The sequence below is a fragment of the Pongo abelii genome, chromosome 13, assembly GCF_028885655.2.
Source record: "Pongo abelii isolate AG06213 chromosome 13, NHGRI_mPonAbe1-v2.0_pri, whole genome shotgun sequence".
Lineage (NCBI taxonomy): Eukaryota > Metazoa > Chordata > Mammalia > Primates > Hominidae > Pongo > Pongo abelii.
In genome coordinates, this window is record NC_071998.2 from 90675357 (window position 1) to 90698266 (window position 22910).

At 36.7% G+C, this 22910-nt stretch overlaps 1 long non-coding RNA gene across 1 annotated transcript in view; it reads right to left on the bottom strand.

Annotated features, from left to right (window-relative positions):
* LOC134759792 (uncharacterized) overlaps positions 1 to 22910 on the bottom strand; it is a 105028-nt gene that overhangs the window by 76238 nt on the left and 5880 nt on the right. Inside the window, exon 2 of the long non-coding RNA XR_010136567.1 lies at positions 7319 to 7423. This is a non-coding gene — a long non-coding RNA (uncharacterized LOC134759792). The remainder of the gene's footprint in view (positions 1 to 7318; positions 7424 to 22910) is intronic.

Genomic DNA, 22910 nt, shown 5'->3' on the forward strand with positions numbered 1-22910 from the left:
GGCTCTAGGCCCAAACTGTGGAATACAGTAGCCACTGGCCACATGTGGCTATTGAGCACTTAATGTGGCTAGTCCAAATTGAGATGTGCTGTAAGTGTAAAACTCAGATTTAAAAGACTTAGTCTGAGAAAAAGAACGTAAAATACCCCATCAATAAGATTTTATTAATTATGTGTTGACAATGTTTGGTATATATTGGATTAAATAAAATATATTAAAAATAATTTCACTTGTTCCAAACTTTTTTGAATGTAGTTACTAGAAAATCTAAAACTATATATGCAGCAAACATCTGTGGCTCACATTATACTTTTCTTCTGGAAAGCAGTGCTCTAGTCTAGATCAATCCTAACATGAGACCGGAGGGTTAAACCACCCCATTTACCAGCCCTATCCTTTGGGACTCACATTCCTCTGACTGGCTGTCTGATCTTAAACAGGATATTTGTCACATTTTTCTTTCATCATCTTGGGACATGGTCCGATTTCTTGGTTTTTGCCCTGTAATGTTTAAGGCTCAACTTGCTAGCTCCATTAATTTGCCTTCCCTTGCAGTTTCCAGCCTTCCCCAAACCATGCTTTCATGATATTGACTGTTTTCTTCCTCTAGAGAAACAGAGACTGCCAGGAGGATGAAGACCAAGAATAGGATATCAAATTTGGTGATTATGGAATCATCACTGACCTTCGAGAGAATGACGATATCAACTGATTGAGTGGACAGCTGAACAGTTGTCAGAATTGAAACATCAATGGTCTCATGGAGAAAGACCAGAGGAACACAACAGCACCTAATCAAATGGTAGAATTATGACGACGAAAGCCCATGCACATCCCTGAGCCAGTCCTCATCCACTGCTTTAACTAAAACTTCAAGGATGAAGGGCCTCCTCCCTGTCATTTATTATTCCAAAGTGTAGTGTTACCAAGTATACACTTAAAAAAAAGAAGCACACAACTGAACAGTTAAAGATGACAGTGAGTTTAAAAAGAAAAAAAGAAATAATGTTGCAGCATTGGGACTGTATACAGAAGAGAAAAAGATGTCCTTGCAAATTGCCTCGCCCCCATACAAAGCTGAGTATGCCCTGATTTATTGCCCATCCAAGGAACTGGCCAGATTTTTTTCTAAAACCCTGGAGGGCAATCTTTGTGTTCATGTTGCCTATGGACATGGCCTGGGAGACAAGCATTCTGAATCTATTTTAGAGGCAGTTCTAATTCTCTTGGGCTGCTGGATAATCTCAACTGAAAAAGTGTTAGTACATATAGGCCTATGCATATCTGAGTTTATGCCCATAACTATCTTATGCATGTACATGTGTTTATGTGTATGGGTATATTAATATACATCATTCAATAGATACTTAAAAATATATTGCACAAAAAAAAGAAAATGGACAATTCACTGTCAAAGTAATGCCAATAAGGTCAAGTAGACAAATGTGTTTTGTTTTTCTTTTTTGTTATTTAAGTTCCTACATTGAACTGTATAATTTCTAGTGGTGGGTATTACCGCTTATATTCTCATCCCAAGGTACATCACTATACCTTGTAAAAAAAAAAAAAAAAAGTTTTCTTCTGTTCTTCCGCCTTGCAAAGTAGTCAAGGGTTTTGCTGTTATCATGTGGAACAATTGAAATAGCATTCCTGGTTCTCAAAGCAATCTTCCTAGTGACCACAGTCAAGGCAGTGCGGCATGGTAAAAAAGGGTCCTAGCAGTGAGTCAAATAATGTGATTTTCAGCCAGAACTCTACTAATTGTAAATTTAGGCAAGACCTGTCACACCCCTGAGCCTATTTCCTTATCGGTAAAATAGGGTTAATAACCCTTGACCTATTTTTCTCACAAGAGTTTAGAAAGGGTATCTGAAAATGGGCTTTATAAACTTTGAAGTACTAAGTGGAGGAATGAATAGCTATTATTATGGCTAAAATTGTTATTCTTAAGCATTCTTCTTAAGCGTGTCTCATGCTTAAGAAGCAGCTCCAGTGATGAGTTCTTTGGTACAGTGAGGCAAGGAAGGAAAAATACAAGATTCCAACACCCACCTGTCCTATGACGTACTTCATTCATGAAATTCATGATGGAAATTTAAAATATTTTCTTAGATTTCCCATTAGAAATATATTGGCTTCAAAGGAGGTAAAAGTCAAGATGTAACAGAAATTTTTATTCTAATTTGTTCTGAAATATGAGTTTTCAATCATCATGATTCCTTAAATTAGAATGTATCTGCAAAAATAGATACATGCAAGCAGTTTTTTCCTAAATTTTTTTCATGTAAGAGTATGCAGCCTGCTATGTAATGTCACACATTAAAATAACATTGGCATAGAGTGGGGGTAAAATCCTTTCTCTGGAAATAAGCATATGCTATTAAAATTATATATCATTTGTAGCCAACTACTAGAAAAGACTCCACACTGAAGTGTTTCAGTTCAGGATTAATTTGGAGTATTGTGACATTGTGCTAAAAGCATAGTGCTAAGAGGCAAAAGACTTGAGTTCTACTTCCAGATATTTTACTAACTAAACTGGGGACTTGAATAAGGCATTTACTTCCATGAGCCTTAATTTTCTCATGTGTAAAATAGATTAACACCACATGCCTACTTGCCTGTTTCATTAGGTCCTTATGAGGCTTGAAGTTTTAATAAAAATATCTCTGAAAAGAGCTGTGTCAAATATAATATGAGATACAGAAATAAAGAATTAAGAAACTGTTCTTAGATGAGCTTTACATGCAAGTTCATAATATAGCTATTTTCCAGTTTCTTTACCATATGTGTAACCCATGGAGACATGTTGGTAATTCTGTTTTTCATACAACTATCTTAATGATAAGATAATAATAACCTTGACCTTAATAATAAGCCAGATAAAGGAGAATCAAATATGCTTTTCATCTTATTCCTCTCCACGGTTTTTGAAGAGAGCTCAGCTTCCCCAAATCATACAAACTTTGGGTGCTCTTACAAAGCTATATTTAGAGAAAGCCACCAATATTGCTCATATACTAAGGTAGAAAGAAAATCTAAATTAAAAAGTATTAATGTTTCATCCTCTAACTATAAAATGAGTAGATACTAATAAAAAGAATATAAACAAGAATTTTCAAAGTTAAAAATTCCTCAAACACAATTAACTTACAGGGCTATAATTAAGAATAGAAGAGCAGACAATATAGAAAATGGCCTTGAAAACTCAATGTGTTTGTTAAATGCAGCAAAAGTAACTCTTAGAAGCAAAGTCATAATGTCATGCATTTCATCATAAAAAATTAGAAAAAAAATAGCTGAATTTTTTTTGTGTGTGTGAGACAGAGTCTTGCTCTGTCTCCCAGGCTGGAGTGCAGTGGCACGATTTCGGCTCACCGCAAGCTCCACCTCCTGGGTTCATGTCAGCCTCCCAAGTAGCTGGGACTACAGGCATCCGCCACCATGCCCAGCTAATTTTTTGTATACATATATATATAGAGAGAGAGAGAGTAAAGACAGGGTTTCAGCCTTGTTAGCCAGGATGATCTCAATCTGCTGACCTCGTGATCCACCCACCTTGGCCTCCCAAAGTGCTGGGATTCCAGGTGTCAGCCACCATGCCCAGCCAAAAATAGCTGAATATTTTAAGGGATTAAAAAAAACCCTGTCTTAGTTTCTTTTGTGCTGCTATAACAGAGTATTTGAGACTGGGCAATTTATAAAAAACAGAAATGCATATGCTTACAGTTCTGGAGTCTGGGAAGTTCAATATCAAGGTGTTGGCATCTGGCAAGGGCCTTATCTTCCTGCTACATCATCACATGGCAGAAGGGAAAAGAGAAGGGAGAGAGGAAGACAGAGAGGCATTGGAACCACAGAGGACTCCAGATAGCCAAAACAATCTTGAGGAACAAGAACAAAGCTAGAGGCATCACACTTTCTGATTCAAAATATATTGCAAAGCTACATAAGCAAAACAGTATGGCAGTGACATAAAGTTAGAGACATAGGCCAATGGAACCCAATAAAGAGCCCAGAAATAATTCCATGAATCTATGGTCAATTGACCTTCGACAAAGAAGCCAAGAAAACACAATGAAAAGATAGTCTTTGAACAAATGGTCCTGGAAAAACTGGATATCCACATGTGAAAAATATGAGATTGGACCTTTATGTTGCATGATCCACAAAAATCAACTCAAAATGGATTAAAGATTTAAATGTAAGAACTGAAATGGCAAAACTTTTAGAAAAAACACGGAAAAGCTTCATCACATTGGTCTTGGTATAACACCCAAATCACAGGGAACATAAGCCAAAGTAGAAAAGTGAAACTGGCTAAGCACGGTGGCTCACGCCTATAATCACAGCACTTTGGGAGGCTGAGGCGGGCAGATCACGAGGTCAGGAGATGGAGACCATCCTGGCTAACACAGTGAAACCCCGTCTCTACTAAAAATACAAAAAGAAATTAGCTGGGTGTAGTGGCGGGCGCCTGTAGTCCCAGCTGCTCGGGAGGCTGAGGCAGGAGAATGGCATGAACCTGGGAGGCAGAGCTTGCAGCGAGCAGAGATCGCGCCACTGCACTCCAGCCTGGATGACAGAGCGAGACTCCATCTCAAAAAAAAAGAAAAAAGAAAAGTGAAACTAAATCAAACTAAAAATCTTCTGCACCGCAAAGAAAACAATCTACAGAGCAAAAAGGCAACCTACAGAATGGAAGAAAATATTTGAAAACCATATATCTGATAAGAAACTCATGCAACTCAGTAGCAAAAAAACCCAAATAACTCAATTGGAAAATGGCCAAAGGAGTTGAATAGACATTTCTCCAAAGAAGACATAAATGGCCAACATACATATGAAAACATGCTCAACACTGCTTAATCATCTAGAAAATGCAAATCAAAACCACAGTGAGAGATTACTTCATAGCCATTAGGATGGCTATTGTCAAAAAACAAAAGATAACAAGTGTTAGCAAGGATAAAATTGTGCAGCTATTATAGAAAACACTGTGGAGTTTCCTCAAAACATCAAAAATATAATAGAACTGCCATTTGATCCAGTAATCCTACTTTCGAATATTTATCAAAAAAATTGAAATCACGATGTTAAGAAGATATTTATATTCTCATGTTCATTGCAGTATTATTCACAATAGTCAAGAAGGGAAAACAAACTAAATGCCTATTGACAGATGAATGAATAAAGAAAATGTAGTATATGCACACAGGGGAATATTGTTCAGCCTTAAAAAAGAAGAAAATCCTGCCATAAGCAACATCATGGATGAACCTTAAGGATATTAAGTTAAGTGAAATAAGCCAGTCACAGAAGGACAAATACTGCATGATGACACTTATTAATATATGCAGTATCTAAATTAGTCAAACTCATAGAAGTAGAAAGTAGAATAGTGATTTCCAGGAGCTGAGGGAGGGGGCAAATGGGAAGTTCCTGTTAAATGGGAATAAGTTTTCAGTTACACAAGATGAATAATTTCTAGAGGCAGGTACAAATGTATTAATATCTAGAGATCTGTTGTACAACATTGTGCCCATAGCTAATAATATTGTTTTATACACTTAAAATTTAAGAGGGTAGGTCTCATGTTAAGTATTCTTGCCACAATAATATACATATAATTTATTATATACTATTTGTATATGATATTACATATACTTATGGAGTGTGTGTGGACATGGATACAGATACAGATATAGTCCCATACGAACAAGAACTTTGGTCACCATTATTCATATCCCCAGCATGTAGAAGAGTGCCTGGTATATGAGAGACAATTTGGAAACATTTTTACATAAGTTAATTTGCTTCTATGAGAAAAAAGACAACCTCAACAAAAATAAGAAAATGAAAAAATAAAATTAAATACGGATATCAGAAAATTGAATAGGAATATAATTAAAAAATAAAACCAAGGTCTGAGTTGCTAAAAACAGATAACCACCAAAAATCTAATCAAGTAAAATACAAATAAATAAAGATGAGAAAAAATACATAATCAAAATAGAAACTAAAGTGAGTGAATACACAGTTGTATGAGAATGAATTTCATGTAATGAATAATTTCTTTTTATAAAATATGATAAAAACTGAAAAACAAATTAGAGAGAAAATCAAAGAAAGCGGAGGGATTATATGCATTTATAAATAAGTTATCTAAAATGATCAGGGAATAATATCAATATTATATAAACCACTTTGAACATTTTAAAAAATGGTAAAACAATAAGTAAAATATTATCTAGGATCTAAATAACCTGATAACCATACTATTTTAAAAGCTACCGGCCAATTTTATTTATTAATATACATGCCAAAATGTTAAACAAAATGCAAGCAATTCATATATTTACAAAAAAAAAACACACACCATGAACAAATGGAATTTGTCACAGGAATTTAAGGAATATTCAACATCAGAAAAATTATCAAAACAATTTATCACGTTAATAGCACAAATAATAAAAACCATATTTCAATAGGCACCTAAAGGTTTTCCAAGAAAACACTAGAACTTATTTAAGAGTTTTCAGCAGAAAATATAAAAATAGAAAGATATTTCATTTAACTTCAAAAAAATGTTGTTAAATCCTTAAAATGTGGAAGAATACTCAATACAAATGAGTTATCTACTTAAAATCCTGAACTAACGTTCTAAGTAATTGAGAAAACACTAGAGGTGTCCCATTAAGAACAGAAACAAAATTTAAATGCCTGTTTTCACTGTTTACTAATTAATACTGCATTTCAGACTTACAAATGCAACGACACTTGAATAATTTTAGACATCAGGGAGGAAAAATAAAATGTTAATTTCAGGCAACATTATTGTATACCTAGAAAAAATTTTAAATCACCTATAAAATTATCAAAGCTATTAAAAGAGTCCAACAAAGTAATCAGTGATAAGATACTTATATAAATCCATAGTATTTCTCTATTCCATTTCTGTATCATTAAATGTATCCAGAAATTAAAATAAAAACAATTTCTACCAACAACAAAAATGTAAAATAGAGATGTTTTAAAGGAATGTAAAATTTATGTTAAACTGAATAAAAATTCTGGAAAGGAAAGAATAAATATTATAAAGATGAAAATCCTTCACAGGTTAATCTATAAATTAAAGCAATTCAAAAGTGAATCTTAACTATTCCTTATATAACTTGAAAAAATTATTTTTAAATTCATTTGCAGTGGAACTTCTTTTTAAAATTGAATCAAATTAGCAATCCCTGATGCAGTTACTTCCAAAAGCCCAATAAAATTACCAAGAAAGAGGAGAAGCCCAAAATTAAAAACAACTCACAAGACTGAGACATGTAGACAAGCTGGTTGCCAGAATCCAAAAGGAATTTTCACTATCTGCAAGTCCTATGGAGCTGAATTGAGAGATACAACTGGTGGCTTCCTTCTGCTTAACAACAATAATAAAATTTTTTAGAAGTCCAAACAACAGTTAAAATAAAATATAAGGACACTTGTCTCTCATTCACAATATTATCCCTGGCTCAGAAAACTAAGGTCAGGACCAACCAGATTGTTGAGCAGCCATCCTTTTGTTATTATGGTATTCCTTTTTTATGACTTTTCTTTCAAACTTCTCTTCTATCTACAGTCATTCAGAGAAGGCACTTCTAGGAAAATGTTGTTACAAAGGGGAAGGGTGCTGTACTATAATAAAAAAGCATAACTAGGCCAAGCGCAGTAGTGGCTCATGCCTGTAATCCCAACATTTTGGGAAGCCGAGGCGGGCAGAACATTTGAGGTCAGGAGTTCAAGACCAGCCTGGCCAGCATGGTGAGGCCCCATCTCTACTAAAAATACAAAAATTGGCTGGGTGCGGTGGCTCACGCCTGTAATCCCAGCACTTTGGGAGACCAAGTTGGATGGATCACGAGGTCAGGAGATCGAGACCATCCTGGCTAACACGGTGAAGTCCCATCTCTACTAAAAATACAAAAATTAGCTGTGCGTGGTGGCATGAGCCTGTTATCCCAGCTACTAGGGAGGCTGAGGCAGGAGAATTGCTTGAACCCGGGAGGCGGAGTTTGCAGTGAGCCAAGATCGTGCCATTGCACTCCAGCTGGGTGACAGAGCAAGACTCGTCTCAAATTTAAAAAAAAAAAAAAAAAAATTGCATAAGTGGCTGGAATGGAAATTCTCCTTCAGAAAAGGATTATAGGCAGGTGGGAAAAAAAAAAAAGAAAAAGCCTTGGTACAGCAAACTCATTTGGAGGAATACAGTCTATCATTTACTCCATTGGTTCAGAGTACCAGAAAACCAGAAAGAGAAAAAAGAAGATAGCACCTCTGGTGAGCAGAATCATAATATATGAATGCTGGAAAAACACTAGAATTGGGCTCAGAATTGAATCCTACTAATTGCAGATCTAAGAAGGGATTTGGTATAGAAGACAGAAGAGGGAGAAGCCATGCATTTCAATTTTGTAAGTTCTCTTATAGATAATTCTCTTATTTGAAAATGAGTAAATAAAACACACACACAAACATACACAACACAAGTCCTATAAAAAAGAATGCAGAAGAAGTGAGGAAGTTTATTATTCTAAAAATTAAAAGCAGAAGCAATTTTCTGTACATAATCTTCACAAGACACAGAAGCCATTGTTAGAAAATTTTGTGTGATATTTTTGTTCAGGTGCAAAAATTACATTTCCACACAAGATGATCAGAGAGCCATAAAAACAGGGGAAAAAAGGAGACATGACAAAATAATGGGGAATAAATTTTGATCTTATCAAAACAATTATGAAATTGACACATCCCCTTCCCTCAAATGTTGCCTGGCCCAGTTGGTTTTATGGGTGCATTTTGCCAAAATTTCAAGGAATAGATAATTTCTAACTTATACAGGTTGTTTCAAAAATACAGAAGATGAGATAAAGCTGTCTAAATCATTTTCTAAAACTAATATAATCTAATTTTCACAAATGGATAAGATCAGAACAAAAAATTAAACTGTTGGCCCCACTACCTCTGAAAATATAGATGCAAAATTCTAAATGGAATATTAATTGAATTCAAAATATATACTTAAAAATTACATCATGATCATATGGATTTTCCACAGGAATTCAAATAAAATCTGTCATTGTAATTCACCACACCAAGTAATTAAATTAGAAAAATTATATGAATATATCAATGGATTTTTTAGAGCATTTGGAAGAGACTGATCTCAAGAATGACTGAGTAAGATGTCTGAAAATTTTCTCCTTCAAAAAAGCAACAACAACAACAAAACAAACAAAAAAACAGAAAAAAATGTGAAAAATCAAACTTTCTAGAACTTTGGAGAGTAACCAAAGACATAACAATCCAAGGATCATTTATTCAAGAAAAATAGCTGGGCTGGGTGCAGTGGCTCACACCTCTAATCCCATCACTTTGAGAGGCTGAGATAGGAGGACCACTTGAGGCCAGGAGTACAAGACCAGCCTGGGTAACATAGAGAGGCCCCGTTTCTACATAAAATTAAAAAGTTCACCAGACATAGTTGTCCTCACCTGTGGTCCCAGCTACTCAAGAGGCTGAGTTGGGAAAATTGCTTGAGCCTGGGAGGTCAAGCCTGCAGTGAGCTATGATTGTGCCACTGCACTCCAGCCTGCTAGACAGAGCAAGACCCTGTCTCGAAAAGAAGAAAGAAAAGAAAGGAAAATTGGCTGAACCTCAATATGAACAGTATGTTTTGTGGTGTTTCGCTTGTCCTGTTTACATCTTCCTCTCCCATGGTAGTCTTGAAAACCAATAGCCTGGCAGTCATGGTAACTGTGAAAATCAGTATCCTAGCAGCACTGGAGGGTGCCAACAGGTTTGGAGCTGCCCAAAAGCCCAACTCCAGGGAATTGTTATTTGATGTGTCTAGCACTTTCCTTGGTAAACTTCATTTGCTGAACTCATCTTTATCTGACATGATTCAGAATTTGGTAAGTGAGAAGAATCTTTTCCTGAAGCATTTAGTATTCATCATTTAACATTGCAGCTGCCTGTACTATTGAGAAGAGTTGGGGCAAACAAAAAGCTGACCAAACAACATAAAAGTAAAATCTGAGGAATGAAATGTCCATAAGGGCTTTGAAAAGCTCCAACTGAATGCTTGAAAATCCAGAAAGCTACAGGCATGTACAGAGCAATGCCCAGGAAAGACCTAAAAACGACCTGACCTTTCACCTCCGAACCTGAACGTGAGGTTCTGTATAAGCAGGAAGTAAAGGCCAAGGTAGAGTTGTAAATTGCCTGGCTGAATGTTAAAGGGATGTGCAGCACACAGAGTCCCTCAGCAAAGGCTGGAAAAATTACTGACAAGCTATTTAAGTACTGTTCAAATAATAGCTAATTATTAAGCTATCTAAGCAGAGACTTCAGTAGCCACACACAAGACAGAATATAGGCTTTACAGAATTAGTTTAGGAAAGCCAATAAACAACCAAACAGCAACAATGACAACAAAGAGCAACAACAAACTTGGGAGTGGGATTTGATTCCCAGAGTTAAATTATTTTAAATCCATGTACAGTTCTCAAGAAAAAATTATGAAACACTCAAAGAAAGTATGGCCTATACACAGAGAGAATAAAAGAGCAGTCAATAGAAACTATCCTGAGGAAGCTCAGGGATTGAACTTTCTAGATAAAGACTTTACATTGGTTATTGTAAATCTGTTTTAAGAAATTTTTTAAAGCCATGTCTAAAGAACTAAAGGAAAGTATGAGAAAATGCCTCCCCAAAGAGAGAATATCAATAAAGAAATATGATGAATTATTTTTTAAAACAAATAGATGTGGCGTATGGGGTATATGAGTAATCTCTAGGTCTTCAACTCAATTTTTCTGTGAACTGAAACCACTCTAAAAAGTTAATTTCATAAAAAAATAGAAATTCTGGCATTGGAAAATAAAATAACTTCAAAGAAAATTTCATTAAAGGGTCTTAATACATTTGAATTAGCAGAACAAATAATCAGTGAATTTGAAGTTCATTAATTGAGATTATCTAATCTAAGGAAATGAAAGAAAAAAGAGTGAAGAAAAATAAGTAAATCTTCAGAGACATGTGGAACGCCATCAAGCATAGCAACACACACAAAATTAGTCTTAGAAAAAGAAAGAGAAAAAGAAGCAGAAAGAATATTTGGAGAAATAAAGGTCAAAAACAATAATCTAAACATCCAAGAAACTCAGCAAACTCCAAATATGATCCACTCAAAGATATCCACACCAAGACATAGCATAATCAAACTGTCAAATGTCAAAGACAAAGAGAGCATCTTTAAAACAGCAAGAGGGAAGATATTTATCACATTCAAGATATCCTCAATAAGATTAACAATTGGTTTACCTTCAAAAACTAAGGAGAAGAGAAGGCAATGAAATGACATATTTAAAGTACTCAAAGAAAGACTGTAAACTGATTGCTGATCCAAGATGGCTAACTAGATGCAGCCAGAAGGAACATTTTCCACTGCAGGACTGTGACATCAGAAAGATTGATGTACTCCTAGCAGATCTTCAGACAGAAGGCATTGAGAGAGAATGGAGAAAGGATACAGATGCCAGGCTAAAGCCAGAGGAAGCTGGGAACCCTACATAAGATTAACATGCCCTGGAACTTGTTCCTGTCCCTCCACAACTGCAGAAAGGGTGAGTGGAACAGGCAAGGAGCAACCCACTCTCACCATGGGCCTCTGGAATCCTGGCAGGAGGGGACCTCTTGTCCATTGCAGACACTTGAGATGGCAAGAAGAGCTGCTTAGAGGAGTGGTAAAGGCAGAACTCCAGCCTGTACAGAGCTCAGAGGGTTTGGTGCAGAACTGTCTGTAGTGGAACACAGCCAGGGACACCCACCCCCTAGGCTTGACTTGCTCCCATAGGAGACTTTAGCCCTAGGCGAGCTGTTGGACCTAAACTCTGCAGGGCAGTCTTGCCAATGAGATGGGCTAATCCAACTGGTGAATCCCCCAGTCTACTGGCCTCTCCTGGGGCCCCAGCCCTGCCATGTCTCTTGCAGTACAGCCTCCAGGTACCTTCTGGGGGCCCACATCATAGTTCCTGCCCTGGAAGACTGGGTCTGACCGGCAGAGACCTCCAGCATAGCAGCCCTGCACATACGCATTGCCAGCTCACCCATGCCCTCCTCCCACTGTAGCCTCCTTCTTGCCTCTTGACCTGCATGCACTCACCCACAGCCACTCCCCACATCGCTTTGCTGGCACCTATGTACACAGGCAGACCTTGCCTTACCTTCTCCACCAGCCCCACCAGAAAGCATGTACACATGCACCCTGCCCCATGCCACTGCTGCCAGCATGAGTGCACCTCACCTTGTGCCCCACCCCCACACCACCATTGTTGTCTGGGTGTTGGCAGGCATGGAGACCACCAGCCCCGCCTCCACCAGCACCCCTGGCATTGGCACTCCTGCCAGCATGAAACAAGGCAAAGAAAACAATGGACCAGCCCCCACCTTGAGCAGCCACCAGAACCCACAAGAATGTGCACAGAAGGTACATACAGTCCTGAGCCCCCCAGCACCCTGCCCCAGAGCTATCACCACCACCAGTGCAAACATGCACACAGTCGCTGGTGGGGTTCCTCTCCCGCTCAAGCCAGACTGCCACTGCCACTGTTACAAATGCCTATGTAGAGGCTGGCACCCTGGCACCCACTAGCACCCTGCCACAGCTGACAAGCATGTACCTTGTTGCACTGCTGCTAGCACATGTGAAGGAGGATGAATCCTGCTTCTGCTGCCCTACAAAGCTCTTGGCTGGCACCGCCTATGGGAGTGTTGTGAGCAGCAGGCTAGGAGTACCTCCGCTTCCCCAGTGCAGCAGTTCCTAACCTCAAGGAGCTACAGAACAAAGCCAGGGCCTGAAACAAGTCCCCCAGAGTTAGAACATGCAGTCTAGAAGTCTTGGGCTCAACCTTGGCCCCCTAAAATCTTTCAGAAACAAAGCCAGTCAATTGAACCCACCTTATACCACAATCAAATCCCAAGGTTATCAAATAGGATAGAAGAAAAAAAAAAAAAAACTCCATCTAAAGGACAGCAACTTCAAAGACTGAAGGAATATCAACCCATAAAGGTGAGAAAGAACCAGGCAAGAACTCTGACAACTCAAAAAGCCAGAGTGTCTTCTTTCCTCAAAATGACTGCACTACATCTCCAGCAAGGACTCTGAACTGGGCTGAAATGACTGAAATGACAAAAATATAATTCAAAATATGGATAGGGATGAAAATCATTGAGATGCAGGAGTATGCTGAAACCTAATCCAAGGAAGCTAAGAATCACAATAAAACAACACAGGAGCTGACAGACAAAATAGCCAGTATAGAAAAGAAGATAACTGACTTGATATAGCTGAAAAACACACTACAAGAATTTCATAATGCAACTGCAAGTATTAACAGCAGATTAGACAAAGTTGAGGAAAGAATCTCAGAGCTTTAAGGCAGGCTTTCTGAAATAAGACAGTCAGGCAAGAATAAAAAAAAAGGAATGAAAAGGAATAAACAAAACCTCCGAGAAATATGGGGTTATATTGGTGTCCCTGAAAGAGTTGGAGAGAGTGTAAGAGACCTGGAAAACATACTCCAGGATATCACCCATGAGAACTTCCCCAACTTAGCTAGAGAGGCCAATAGTCAAATTAAAGAAATCCAGAGAACCCCAGTAAGATACTCCACAAAAGTATCATTCCCAAGACACATCAGATTCTCCAAGGTTAAAATGAAGAAAAAATGTTAAAGGCAGCTAGAGATAAAGGTCAGGTCATCTACAAAGGAAAGCCCATCAGACTAATAGCAGACTTCTCAGCAGAAACCCTCCAAGCCAGAAGAGATTGAGAGCCAATATTCAACATTCTTAAAGAAAAGAAATTACAACCCAGAATTTCATATCTGGCCAAACTAAGCTTCAGAAATGAAGGAGAAATAAGACCCTTTTCAGACAAGCAAATGCTGAGGAATTTCATTACCATGAGATCTGCCTTACAAGAGCTTTGGAAGGAAGTGCTAAACATGGAAAGGAAAGATTGTTACCAGCCACTACAAAAACACACTTAAGTACATAGACTAGTGACACTATAAAGCAACCACACAAACAAGTCTGCATAATAACTAGCTAACATCATGATGACAGGATCAAATCCACACATGTCAATACTAACCTTGAGTGTAAAGGGGCTAAATGCCCCAGTTAAAAGGCACATAGTAACAAGCTGGATAAGGAACCAAGGCCCATTGGTATGCTGTCTTTGAGAAAACCATCTCACATGCAATGATACCCATAGGCTCAAAACAAATAGAGAAAAATCTACCAAGCAAATGGAAAACAGAAAAAGGAGGGTTTTCAATCCTTCTTTTTCACACAAAACAGAATTTAAACCAACAAAGTTCAAAAAAGACAAAGAAGGATATTACATAATGGTAAAGGGTTCAATTCAATGAGAAGGCTTAACTGTCTTAATATACATGCACCCAACCCAGGAGCATTCAGATTCATAAAGCAAGTCCTTAGAGACCTTCAAAGAGACCTAGACTCCCACACAATAATAATGGGAGACCATCACTCCACTGACAATATTAGACAGATCATTGAGGCAGAAAATTAACAAAGACATTCAAGACCTGAATTCAACATTGGACCAAATGGATCTGATAGATCTTTACAGAACTCTCCACCCCAAAACAGCAGAATATACATTTTTCTCATCTGCATATGGCACATAACTCTAAAATTGACCACACGCTGGGACATAAAACACTCCTCAGCAAATGCAAAAGAACTAAAATTATACCACTCTCTCAGACCAGAGTGCAATAAAAATAGAAATCAAGACTAAAAAAATCACTCAAAACCACAAAACTACACGGAAATTAAACAACAGGCTCCGGAATAACTTTGGGGTAAATAAATGAAATTAAGACAGAAATCAAGAAGTTATTTGAAACAAATGAAAACAAAGATACAATATACCAGAATCTCTGGGACACAGCCAAGGTAGTGGTAAGAGGGAAATTTATAGCACTAAATGCTCACACTGAAAAGTTAGAAAGATGTCAAATCAACAACGTAACATCACAACTAAAAGAACTAGAGAAGCAAGAGCAAACCAACCCCAAAGCTAATAGAAGACAAGAAATAACCAAAATCAGAGCTGAAGTGAAAGAGATTGAGACACAAAAAATCATTCAGAAGGTCAATGAATCCAGGAGTTGGTTTTTTGAAAAAATAATAAGATAGGTAGACCACTCCCTAGAATATATTAGAGAAGATACAAATAATAAACACAATTAGAAATGACAAAGGGAATATTACCAGTGACCCCACAGAAATACAAATAACCATCAGAGACTCCTATGAACATCTCTATGCACAGAAACTACAAAACATAGAAGAGATGGATAAATTCCTAGACACATACACACTCTCAAGATTGAACCAGAAATAAATTGAATCCCTGAACAGACCAATAATCAGCTCCAAAATTGAACTGCCAAGGCAATCCTAAGCAAAAAGAACAAAGCTGAAGGCATCATGTTATCTGACTTCAAACTATACTCCAGGGCCATAGTAACCAACGCAGCATGGTACTGGTACAAAAACAGACACATAGACCAATGGAACAGAATAGAGAGCCCAGAAATAAGGTCATACACCTACAGTCTCTGATCCTCAACAAAGCTGACAAAAACAAGCAATAAGGAAAGAACTACCCATTCAATATATGGTGCTGGGATAACTGGCTAGACATATGCAGAAGACTAAAATCGGATCCCTTCCATAAACCATGTACAAAAATCAACTCAAAATAGATTAAAGACTTAAATGTAAAATGAAAACTATAAAAACCCTGGAAGACAACCTAGGCAGTACCATTCTGGACACAGGAATGGGCAAAGATTTAATGACAAAAATGCTAAAAGCAATCATAAGAAAAGCAAAAATTGACGAATGGGATATAATTAAACTTAAGAGCTTCTGCACTGCAAAAGAAACTATCAACTGAGTAAACAGACAACCTACTGAATGGGAGAAAATATTTGCAAACTATGCACCTGACAGAGATCTAATATCCAGCATCTGTAAGGATCTTAAGCAAATTTGCAAGAAAAAAATAACCCCATTAAAAAGTGGGCAAAGTACATGAACAGATTCTTTTCAAAAGGAGACATAAATGTGGCCAACAAGCATGTGAAAAAATGCTAAAAATCAAAACCATAATGAGATACCATCTCACACCAGTCAGAATCACTATTACTAAAAAGTCAAAGAATAACAGATGCTGTTGAGGTTGTGGAGAAAAGGGCACTCTTATACATTGTTGGTAGAAGTGAAAATTAGTTCAACCATTGTTGAAAGCACTATGGTGATTTCTCAAACAGCTAAAAACAGAACTACCATTCAACCCAGCAATCCCATTACTGAGTATACACCCAAAAAAATTATAATCATCCTACCATAAATACATATGCACAGGTATGTTCATTACAGCACTATTCACAATAGCAGAGACATAGAATCCACCTAAATGCCCATCAATTGTAGACGGGATAAAGAAAATGTGGTATATATACACCATGGAATACTACAGCTGTAAAAAAGAACAAAAACATGTCCCTTGCAGGAACATGGATAGAGCCGGAGGCCATTATCCTTAGCAAACTACTGCAGGAACAGAAAACCAAATACCACATATTCTCATTTATAAGTGGGAGCTAAATTATGAGAACACATGAATACAAAGATGGGAACAACAGACTCTGGGGCCTACTAGAGGGTGCAGGGCAGAAGGGAAAAGAGCAGAAAAAATATCTATTGGGTACTAGGCATTGTACCTGAGTGATTAAATAATCTGTACAACAAACCCCTGTGACATGAGTCTACCTATGTTACAAACCTGTACATGTAACTCTGCACATAGGTTCAAACCTGCATGTAGTTCACTAAAATACATTTTAATAAATAAATAAATAAAATGAATTATATTTTTACCCCATTAATTATAATTATTATCTAGACTCTAATTGATTTTGACTTTGTTTCTGTTAACTATGCACATTTGAACTAACATTCTTATCCTAAATGACTCATAGGTTTAATTTTATACTTATGAAGGTCCTCCTAATTATTTACAAGAAAAAATACTGTAACTCAATAAATCTATATGCAGCAAAACTATCTTTCAAAAATGAAGGAGACATTAAGACATTCCCAGATAAACAAAAACAAAGAACATGTCACTAGCAGAATTACCCTACAAGAAATACTAAAGGGATTCAGTCCTTCAGACTAAAATAATAGGACACTAGATTGTAACCACAAGAAGAAATAAGAGCACAGGTAAATATAAAAGATAGTATAAATGCATTTCATTTGTAACTCTTTTCTTCTAATTTAAAAGAAAATCACATAAAGTAGTAATTTTAAAACTCTGTTCATTGGCTTATAGGGTATAAAGATGTAATTTGTATGATAATAATAGGGCAAAGGAGGGAGGAGAGAAAAAAGCTATATAACAGAAAATTATTGTATGCAATTGAAATTAAATTGATATTAATCAAAAGTAGATTGTTATAAATTAAAATGTCCTTCTCCATGTTTATTGCAGTGCTATTCACAATAACCAAGATATAGAACAAAATTAAATGTCCATCAATGAATAAACAGATAAGGAAAATGTGGTATATATACACAATGGAACATTATTCAGTCATAAAAATAATAAAATCATGTCATTTGTGCAACATGGATGGAATTGGAGGACATTATGTTAGTGAAATAAGCCAGGCACAGAAAGACAAATATTGCATGTTCACACTAATATGTGGAAGCTAAAAAGTTGATCTCATAGAGATAGAGTAGAATCATAGTTACCAGAGGCTGAGAAGGGTAGAGGTGGGGGATGAAGAGAGGTTGGTTAATGGGTGCAAACATACACTTAGATAGACAAAATAAGTTGTATCTGTATAGTAGAATGACTACAGTTAACAACAATTTATTACATATTTCAAAATAGCTAGAAGGGGAAATTTTAAATGTTCTTAACAAAAAGAAATGATAAATGTTGAGGTGATGGATATCCTAAATACCTTGATTTGATCATTACATATTGTATGCATGTATCAAAATACCACTGTGCCCCATAAATATATATGATTATCATGCATTAATCCAAATTTTTTAAATAAAAAAAGTTAATTATAATCCTCAGACAACAAAGAAAATAACTCAAAAAGTATATAGCAAAAGAAATGACAAGTGAATTAAAATAGCACACTAGAAAACATCTACTTAACACAAAAGAAGGAAGTAATAGAACAACAGAGAAATAAAAAAGACAAGTTATATGGAAAGCAAATAACAAAATACCAGATGTAACTCCTACCTTATGAGCAATTACATTTATAGTAAATGGATTAAATAGTCCAATCAAAAGGCAGAGATTGTTAAAATGGTTTAACAAAATAAGCCAACTACATGCTCTCCATCAGAAATACAGAATAGATTCAAAGACACAGATAGATTAAAAGGAAAAGGATAGAAAATGATATGCCATACAAACAGTAACCAAAATGGAGCTGAAGTGACTATTCTAATCCCAGAAAAAAAGGCTTTAAGTACAAAATAATTAATAGAGACAAGGTAAAACGTTTTTAAATGAGAAAAGGGTCAATTCATCAGGTAGATATAGTAACTATAAACAGAGATGTACCTAACAACAAAATACATGAAGCAATAACTGACAAAATTGAAGGAAGAAATAGATAATTCAACATTATTAGTTGGAGAATTAAGTATTTCACTTTCAATAATGGATACAACACCTAGACATAAGAACAAAAAGGAAAGAGAGTATGGTGGTAAATTTTACGTTATGTGTATTTTGCCAAAATTTTTTAAATTGGAGAAAAAAGCCTTGAACAATACTACTAAACAACTAGACATAACACATATCAACAGACTACTCCACCCAACAATAGCAGAATACACATTCTTCTCAAGTCCATGTGGAATATTCTCCAGGACAGGCCATATTTAAGGCCACAATAAAAGTCTCAATAAACTTAAAATTATTGAAATAATATGAAGTATGTTCTCTTTCCACAACAGAATGAAATAGATATACTATTAGAATTAAAAATATTTCTCAGCAAGGCTGTCAGAAACAAGACCATCCTATGAAAATCAATAGCATTCCAGCACCACATAGAAACTTTATTTTAAAATAATACACAGTTAGCAACAAAAAAAAATCTAAAAGGCCTTCTTACACCCAATTACCTCTGATCGGTGCCCCGCAGGCCCCAGGGACTACAAGGGCCTCATGGGTCTTCACCACCTCCTCAATGCTGACCTCCTTCTTCATCCCAAACCCAAAGGTTCTACCAGCTGTGGCTGCCTTCTCAGCCACAACTACTTTCTTGACCCAAACTTGAAACCCCCAAATTTCTGTTTATCTGACAGTAAAGGAAGAGGAGGGAAAGGAAAGGAAGGGAAGATGGAAATTTCTTTGTTGATGTAGTATGGAGATAAGAGCTCTTAAAAAAAGAGAGAGAGACTGATTTATGCATTGCTGAATTAAGATTTCTGCTGAATTTATACCTTTATTATGTTTTCTTACAAAAGTTATTTTTAAAAGAGTAGGAGAAATTATAAGGAAAATCTATAAGACTTGAAGGACTCCTGGTACCAACTTCTGCAATAGTTGAGACTCTTTTGTCAGAAGCTCAGAAAGTGACTTCTAGCACTTAGGCATGCAAGAAAAAGTAATTAATTGGTTAAGCATCATAGATTCAATGAACCAAGTAACACACAGGCCACCAGGGAGAATTAGAACCAAACAGTTCCAAACATCACGTTGGCAGGGCATTGCAAATGGGCTGACTGAGCTCCAACGGCATTCCATACTGCCAAAATTGACAAATGGGATCTAATTAAACTAAAGAGCTTCTGCACAGCAAAGGAAACTACCATCAGAGTGAACAGGCAACCTACAAAATGGGAGAAAATTTTCGCAACCTACTCATCTGACAAAGGGCTAATATCCAGAATCTACAATGAACTCCAACAAATTTACAAGAAAAAAACAAACAACCCCATCAAAAAGTGGGCGAAGGACATGAACAGACACTTCTCAAAAGAAGACATTTATGCAGCCAAAAGACACATGAAAAAATGCTCACCATCACTGGCCATCAGAGAAATGCAAATCAAAACCACAATGAGATACCATCTCACACCAGTTAGAATGGCGATCATTAAAAAGTCAGGAAACAACAGGTGCTGGAGAGGATGTGGAGAAATAGGAACACTTTTACACTGTTGGTGGGACTGTAAACTAGTTCAACCCTTGTGGAAGTCAGTGTGGCGATTCCTCAGGGATCTAGAACTAGAAATTCCATTTGACCCAGCCATCCCATTACTGGGTATATACCCAAAGGACTATAAATCATGCTGCTATAAAGACACATGCACACGTATGTTTATTGCGGCATTATTCACAATAGCAAAGACTTGGAACCAACCCAAATGTCCAACAATGATAGACTGGATTAAGAAAATGTGGCACATCTACACCATGGAATACTATGCAGCCATAAGAAATGATGAGTTCATGTCCTTTGTAGGGACATGGATGAAATTGGAAATCATCATTCTCAGTAAACTATCGCAAGAACAAAAAACCAAACACCGCATATTCTCACTCATAGGTGGGAATTGAACAATGAGAACACATGGACACAGGAAGGGGAACATCACACTTCAGGGACTGTTGTGGGTTGGGGGGAGGGGGGAGGGATAACATTGGGAGATATACCTAATGCTAGATGACGAGTTGGTGGGTGCAGTGCACCAGCATGGCACATGTATACATATGTAACTTACTGCACATTGGGCACATGTACCATAAAACCTAAAGTATAATAATAATAATAATAATAATAATTACAATAAAAGAAAAAAAAAAAAAAAAAAAAAAAAAAAAAAAAAAAAAAAAAAAAAAAAAAAAAAAAAAAGATTCAGAATTCCATAGAGAGTCTGATTGGCCTATGTTGATTTCTGTGCTCATCCCTTGACCAGAAAAGCAGGGAAACAATGTTTTTGAGCTTCACTATTTAATAGATATGGGGCAACTTCTCAAAGGAAAAGGGATAACTTTACTAGAAGGGGAAAGATGTACTGAGTAGACAGAAGCAACAAATACCTATCACATTTTCTATAACAGTAATTGTGCTCACTCAAGGCAGAAGTCAACCCTCTTAGTGGTGAATTGCACATACCATCTATGAAAAAATCACAGCCCAGAAGGCATACACAACTGCCACGGATCTAATGAATAGGCGATCAGAAGACCTCCCAATACTCTTGAAAGTACTGAGAACTGATTCCGTATTCTCTCACCTATGACCAGCCGGAGAGAACCATATTTTCTGGTCTTCCAGATGAATCCTATTCAAAATATTATTCACTGTGAGGCTATAATTACTAGTCCTTAACTTATTACTTACAGTAGCCCTCTTCTAAGCTGTTATCTCTCTGCCTGTTGTTTGGCTTAGGAAATTCCTGCAGGATCTGCCTTGACTTTGAACCTTTTTTATCTCACCTTATTTATCTTATTCCCACTACATTAGTTAAAACAAAATTCCCCTTTCCTGACCAGACACATCAGACAGATACCACCAATAAGATCCTCCCTGCTTACTGGCAAGAGCATATCAAAAAACACCTAGACAGTTTTCCTAAAAGGAGACCATTAAAAAATAAATTCAGAACCTAAACCAAACTTCTAGGTGTAATTCATTTGACCTAGACTTCTTCAGTGAACATGCCAAGATCTTGTATGTAATGAAGCAGTACTGGTACATTAAAAGCCACTCATGCCACTCTACTGTTTAAAGTCCTTTGCCAGAAATAGAACAAAACTCAGACTCTTTAGACTGGCATCAAGGTTCTTCACACTTGGGCTCTAAACTCTCTCTCCAGCCTAGTCAACCTACATCTCATGCATACTCCAGCCACACTACACCATTTATTACTGCCCAATATTGCACATACATTTCACACCTCTGTATCTTCCTACCTCTTGTTCCTTTGGCTTAGCCTGTCCTTCGTATACTACTTCCACCTGGAAATAATCTTCCCATCATTTAAGATCTACTTTGTGTTATCTTTTCTTCATCAGTCTTTCCCAGCAGGTTGCTTCCTCCTTCTTCCTTGCCAACCATGTTAATTTGTACATTCTTCTTGTTATTGCACTTGTACTGTTTACAGACCTGCCTTTGTCATCAGATTAGGAATCCCTTGAGGTCAAATAATGAATTAAATTCACCCTTGAACCTCCAGCATCAAGTACAGTGGTTGGTACATAGTAAGCACTCACTATATATTTGAACAGCGAAGAACTTAATAAATCCAACTTGAGATAAGTTACCACCCATCAAGTTTTGTGGGATTCTAAATACCCTAATAAACCATGAAGGCACTCAACATTCTCAGAAATGAAAATGAATGAAGAAAAAAGAATTTTTCAGTCTTTTGTTTGACAAAATGTTGCTTATATAGACATTATATCTAAACAATAAGCTCCATACTCTAGCCACGCTCAGAGATATCTGCGCAACCTGACACCTCTCCTATAATTCTTCTTTCTACTCACAAAGAAAAAAAACAGAATGTTTGAAGCCATTTCTCTATTCTCAGAAAATATATCCCATGCATGTCTTCTCTAATTCCTATATATTACAAGGTCAATTAATTATAGATCCACAGAGCTGGAATTATCAGAGACCTTTTGTACTCATGATTTTATAGGCAGAATAACTGGGCCTAAAGAGGTGAAATCACTTCTCCAAGGCCATAAAGCAAATCAG